This window comes from Branchiostoma belcheri, unplaced genomic scaffold (assembly GCF_001625305.1).
Source record: "Branchiostoma belcheri isolate BF01 breed outbred unplaced genomic scaffold, Haploidv18h27 scaffold79, whole genome shotgun sequence".
NCBI lineage: Eukaryota > Metazoa > Chordata > Leptocardii > Amphioxiformes > Branchiostomatidae > Branchiostoma > Branchiostoma belcheri.
Genome location: NW_017804453.1, coordinates 802,840 through 808,913, shown reverse-complemented (window position 1 = coordinate 808,913; position 6,074 = coordinate 802,840). Strand labels below are relative to the sequence as shown.

Here is a 6,074-nt window from a genome sequence, read left to right as displayed (position 1 = left end):
TTTAAAATTGATACAATCACATTATCGATTTTTAAAAAAAACAATGAGATGGAAACCAATCAAAATTTTATGCTGAATAATATTTTTTTTCTTCAAAAGTTTTTTTCTTCAGAAGTTTTTCTTCTTCAGAATCCAGACTTTGACCAGATTAGACAATGTACCATACCAAATAATTATTATGTTGAAATGGATTTTGTTGTAGATATACTCATTAAACCCCTATATTTGTACTTAATTGGGCTTGATTTTCTATCTCTTAAGTTAGTCAGATTTTCAACTCAAGTAGCAGGAGAAGGCTTAGCAAAGTGCATTTCAGAAGTGTAAAATGCAATAGCTTCTCCTACGGATTTTGTATTTCCCCAAAACAAGTACAATATATATATACTCATTAATTAAAGTGATATATACTCACTAATTAAATGTAACAGTGAAAGATTTGCCAATATATTGGTATTGAAATAAAGAGCACATTTTAGTATCAAAGACACACAGTTCACCTGTCAATTTGGTCATTTTCCGGGGGGTACATTTATTCCGGAGGGTATGTTTATTAGACTTTGACGATTTGTCCGGGGGGTATGTTTATTCCGGGGGGTATGTTTATTAGGGACATGAGAGTAGGTGTTGGGATGCTGGGCAGCTTTCCTTGGTGCTACAATAGAACTTAATTTTTTTTTTTTGTGGACATGCAATGGTCTTTATTTTTCTTGGTGGCAGATATTTACCTCCGGGTAGGGATGTATATCCCGAGCGCGGAGGTTTTGTGAGGGAAGACGAAAATTGCGTTCGCACCCGTTTCTCGCGTTTGGGTGGACGGATATGTCTGGGACTTGGTATACGTTTTGCTGTTGGGCTGTAGATGGTGCACGTTGTTTTGGTTTTTTAGTATGTGTGTTTTAGTGCGTCAAAATGATGCGTTTAGACCGCCGATGGACACCCCTTTCAGTGTGAAAGTGGGCCTCAGCTTTTGACCTTTGCATGTATAAGGACGATTGAGGTCGCGACCACTGATCTGACCTTTCACACAGAGGGGTGTCAGCATTGTCGATAAATTATTTCTTTGAAACTGTTCAGATGTGAACCACATGTGCCGTCAATCAACGTCTCATTATCGTGCCTGGTGGGACCCGCTGGGGGGATACTTTAGTACGCGTTCACAGGACACGTAATCGGCACTTCCTGGTTAGCCAATGGGTCAGGGGTCAACGTACTGTTGCGCAACCTTTGTGTTGGTTGTTTTCGGCGTATATTACGACTTCTAACTTACAAATACCGCGGATTCAGACCTTTACTTCTCCAATTTATACGAAGAATCGGCGGAAAATGGAGGAAGTGACAATAAGGATGACTTGCACATGCGGGGAGGTACTTCAGCAGTTATTTTTAACGTCTGATTCCATTTAACGGCTCCGGTTGTCATTCTGAGTTTCATTACGAGTTCCTTGTGGCATAAGTTCGTGGCGGCCCGTTCGTGGGTACATGTTATAGGCTGCAGATGAAAATACTGACCTGTGTTAACACAACCAGGAAGGCTAAATCTAACACATAAAATTCAACACCATCAACTACATGTATATAACAAACAACATATAAAAGTATACAATAAAAAGCTCAGATTTTACTATTCGCACGCGCGCATCAGTTTTGGGGTTCCCAGAGGATGTCATCCATATAATCAAATCAACATGGCCTTACTTACATGTTAGAAGGGTAACACGCGCACCGGACGATTGGCGGCTGGCGCCCGGAGCGGGTGTTTGTTTACATTATCGCTGGTCGCTGAGGGTCGGGCAGCCAGATTCGCCACGGGATGCCCCCTGTCCTTTCTATTTTTGGGCTCCAGTCGGCTAGGGGGATTAGTGATTTCACAGATCATTTAGCCAATTACAAACATTTCGAAACTTTTCGAAAAAATGGTATTCGCGCGAATTCAATAATTTAAAGAACAGTCCCAATGCACCCAACATTCTGCAACACACATTTCAATACCCGGAGGTACAAAATCTACGATTTTCCTTGTTATTATTAGAAAACAGCTGATACACAGGTATTTTACAGGACAAGAATCACACATGTAGTTAATCCTTGATTTATTGTCTTAGCTTAATTACCGGTATAACCGAATTGTCCTTTAAAGATTGCATGTATGAAGAGTCAATGCCATATTGACCCTTGTCTGGTGCACTTTCCCAGGCACCATGGTCCCATTCCACTTCAGAGTTCTCCATGCCGAGCTGCCGCAGTACCTGGGCAAACCACATGAGGCGCTTGACAGACTCTACCACCTGCTCGGCACCTGTAACCAGGTATGGGATGTGAATTCAATGAGCCCTCTGGAATATCAAGGTACTTTCTATGTCCCGTATGCCTTATGTTTACAAAACAGGGATGATTACATGTCAGTATATACTAGTTGAATTTTGTCCACTGAGGAAATTAATGGCAAGTGCAGATGATCTCTGAGCGACAAATATTTGACAGATCACTCAGCAAATTGCATACATAAAGAATAAAATGTTTCACCCTTTGTGTGTTTTCTTGACTTTCAAAACATACTTGTAGTCCAATTATACTAAATCAAGGGTCACTCAAGTCATCACTGTCTAGTGGAAATGGGGGACTATAAGAGGACATACGCTTGAAGAAGCCATGCATTGAGCTTTCCCTAGCCTGATTATTGGAGATGTTTTATCTCATAACCATCTGGACATAAAGAGGAAGTGTTTGGTGTTGTAGATCGTGACTAACCTGGAAAAGGGCGTGGCAGAAGATGGAAGCATGTTGGTTTTATCACCTGAGAACAGGACAGGTAAGTCTCATAGTAATACTGCTATAGCTCAGGGCTGTGTACTTGTTTATGTAAACCCTCATATAGAGATGGCAATTTACCACCAGTGGCTACATGTATAACTACAGATAATTGGACAAACTAAGTACAGGTACAGGTTTGGACCTGTACCAAAATCTGTGTACTTGCATGTCTAGGGACTTGCACTTGTTTAGGGACACAGCTCTATAATACATCCTGCATGTTTACCTTACAATTCATATTCTCATTTCCAAGGCTAGATTTACTGGTAACTTTTATTAATCTGGAGCTGTTTTCAACCCCTTTCCCTTCCTCTAGCATCCTCCGAGCTGTGGAAGTCCCGGGAAGTGAGGGTTCAGTTTTCTATCACAAACTGTGCTGTGGTGTTGAAGGTAAGGAACAGGACACTGCTACTGTTAGCATGCGCACCCCTAACTTGGTAAATAGAAATGTGATCATATTCCGTGTGTGTCTTTTCTACATTGCCCAATGAATGCAGTGGAAAATGAAATACATTTTATTAGTCAGTGTCCTCACTATGAGACCGACAGAAACAGATTATTTTTACATCCTTTCATCATTTAGAAGGTCACCAAAAGACTGTGTTTCTACTCAGATAACAACACCCACTCGTTATGCAGAATGTGGGTCAATTCATTATCCACTGCCTTCAAAGAAGATAAACCTCATAAAAGCAAGCGTAGTAGTAGGAGTATGACTTTTTTCAGACAGTAGTTGTCTGTTTTCTATTATTGTATTGTACTCTGACTCGGTCAAAACAATTAGCCTTAAGGCATGATTTTGCAAACAAAGATTATTAAATCTTATATGTCTCTTTTTGTGAAACTAAGTGATTTTTGTTTTTTTTTTTTCCTCTTTGTCAGATAACTCTCATGTTAAATGTTGCTTATGCTATTATAGGTTGAAAACTTAATTTTATGGATTGCAGGATTTTAATTTGGCCTATGAGACAATGGACACCATACTGTCTCGAGAAGTGGGAGATACACCTCAGATTCTTAGTGCAATGGGCAGGATCAAACTACAGGTAAGGTGTCCCCTGTAGAATGTAAAAAATATGAATGAAATACTAATAAATGTGAATGAAATACTAATAAAACATTTCCAGAGTGATTTTTCCTCCTATCCACAAGTGGAATTCTTAAAATTGATAGATTATCTATTGGAAAATAACTCTCCTCTGGACTTAAGTGATCCTTTAAGAACACATCATCTCTTTAAAAAGAGTGTCTTTACTCAGCATTATCTTAATAAGGATGTATCAAAACCATATCTTGTAACAGCTGTGTGGTCATACTGTGAGTTACTCTTACTTGATTGCACCCATTAAATGATGAGACCTACACATATATGGTCTTAGACAGCTCCGTCCTGTGCATTAACAGACCAGAATAATTGCAATGATGGAAACATTTGGTGGAAAATGAAGTCCACAGGGAGGTAATTATCTGTATTTCATCACTATTTTCACATCCTGTATCATATCTCCAAACTTGATGGAGACTCTATATGTGTACATTACTGCTACATACTGGTATCACTTAATACAGGTCTAAAGCACCTGCCAGCTTTTGCAGGCAAATGCAGAATATTTCCATCCTTTCTAAAAATGGATCTTCCTAACATGGCCACATAGTACACATACTTTCAGTCTGAATCATGATGCTGATTTCATCCAAATGTGGAGACACAAGTATTCAACAATAATTATTTGATAATACAAATGTTTGTTATTTGGTTGTTTTGTTTTGTTTTGTTTGGTGGATTTTTGTGTTTGATTGTATGTTTGTTTGTGTGTCCTTAGTTACACGAATATTTGAATACATTAGTGTGGCAGGAAGAGAGGGGGAAAATGGTGTAACCACCACAGGTTGACAGGAAGGTCAAATTGGAGGTCATAATGGTGTTCCCTCAGACTGGGAGGAAATGAACGGCCTTTTATGGAAGCCAGAAGAAAAAGGAATAGACAGAATCAGCAAGAAATTCACACTAATGATGCAACAGGAAATTCAAAACAACTCTAAATACTTCAGGGAGGTGTGAAACCCTTGATATTTTGTTTTACTTAGTGAAATGCACTATTGACTACATGTATGTATCCAACATCTCTGACTTCAGCTAGGAGATGTGAAAGGGGCCCAGCAGTGCTTTGAGAAGGCCGAGCCACTTCTGGAGGGTGAAGCAGATGGAGAGGCTGTCAAAATTACCAACAAGTGAGTTAAGAATTTTAAGTTCTGTTGCATTGAAATTGAAAGCAAACACAGTCAAAAAATGTCTCAATTTTCAGTATCTAACAACCCATTCATTACCCATTTAGACCTTCTGTATGATCATTGCCCCCATGTTGTAATTAAGTTGCCTTCCCTTCCTTCCAGAGCATTCCTAGCCCTGGGCCAGGGGTCCTTTGCAGAGTCCTGCCAACTATTTGAACAGGTCTACAAGTTACAACCAGACAATGGAGTGGTGAGTGGTGAACATTAGTACATGTACATATATTGGGCATTTTCATCTTCAAGTGACACCAACTGTACATGAAGATGTGATTTCGTTTTAGTTTTGGTGGTGTTGGGGCACTGCTTTGTAGTTTATGCATCAGAAAAGTAGTGTAGGCAGGAAATGATGCAATCTTCCCTCCTGTCATCTGCTTGTGCAGGAAAAAAGTCTACCACTCCCGAAAAAGATTCCCGGAAATGCACTCCCGAAAAAGATTCCCGGAAATGCACTCCCGAAAAAGATTCCCGGAAATGTTTGTGCATACGAGTTAAAACGTATAATTGCTGCACCCCTGCCATTTCGCATTACTTATCCTGGTCAGTGCTGCTAATTACTAACGTAACCATTTTCTTTCCTTCGTCATAGAATTCGGCTTTAGTAAAAAAAATATGTTGGCAAAATCTCATTAGGGAAGATTAAGTCATCCGTATACCTGCTGATTTTGAAGCCCACTGAAACTGCATTTACAATGATTACTTCCTGTTTATTGTCACAATAAAGAGGGCAAGAAAGTGTGCAGAACAATTTTTGACAAGGGTTAGTGTTCTAATGGATCTGGATTCTAATCCCTAGCAGGCCCCAATGCTATGTCCTTTACACCTTTACACCTTACTCAACCTCACTCAGGTGAAAATGAGTATCTAGAATATGATTATCTTGGATAGGATGTAAAGCCAGAAATCCCGTGTTTGAGGAGAATCATACATTAAAGACCCCACCACACTTAAGCTCATCCTTGTGTGAGTTAGTC

At 39.6% G+C, this 6,074-nt stretch overlaps 1 protein-coding gene across 1 annotated transcript in view; it reads left to right on the top strand.

The window, feature by feature from the left end:
• Positions 1-6,074, top strand: part of LOC109485854 (trafficking protein particle complex subunit 12-like) — a 20,953-nt gene that overhangs the window by 3,983 nt on the left and 10,896 nt on the right.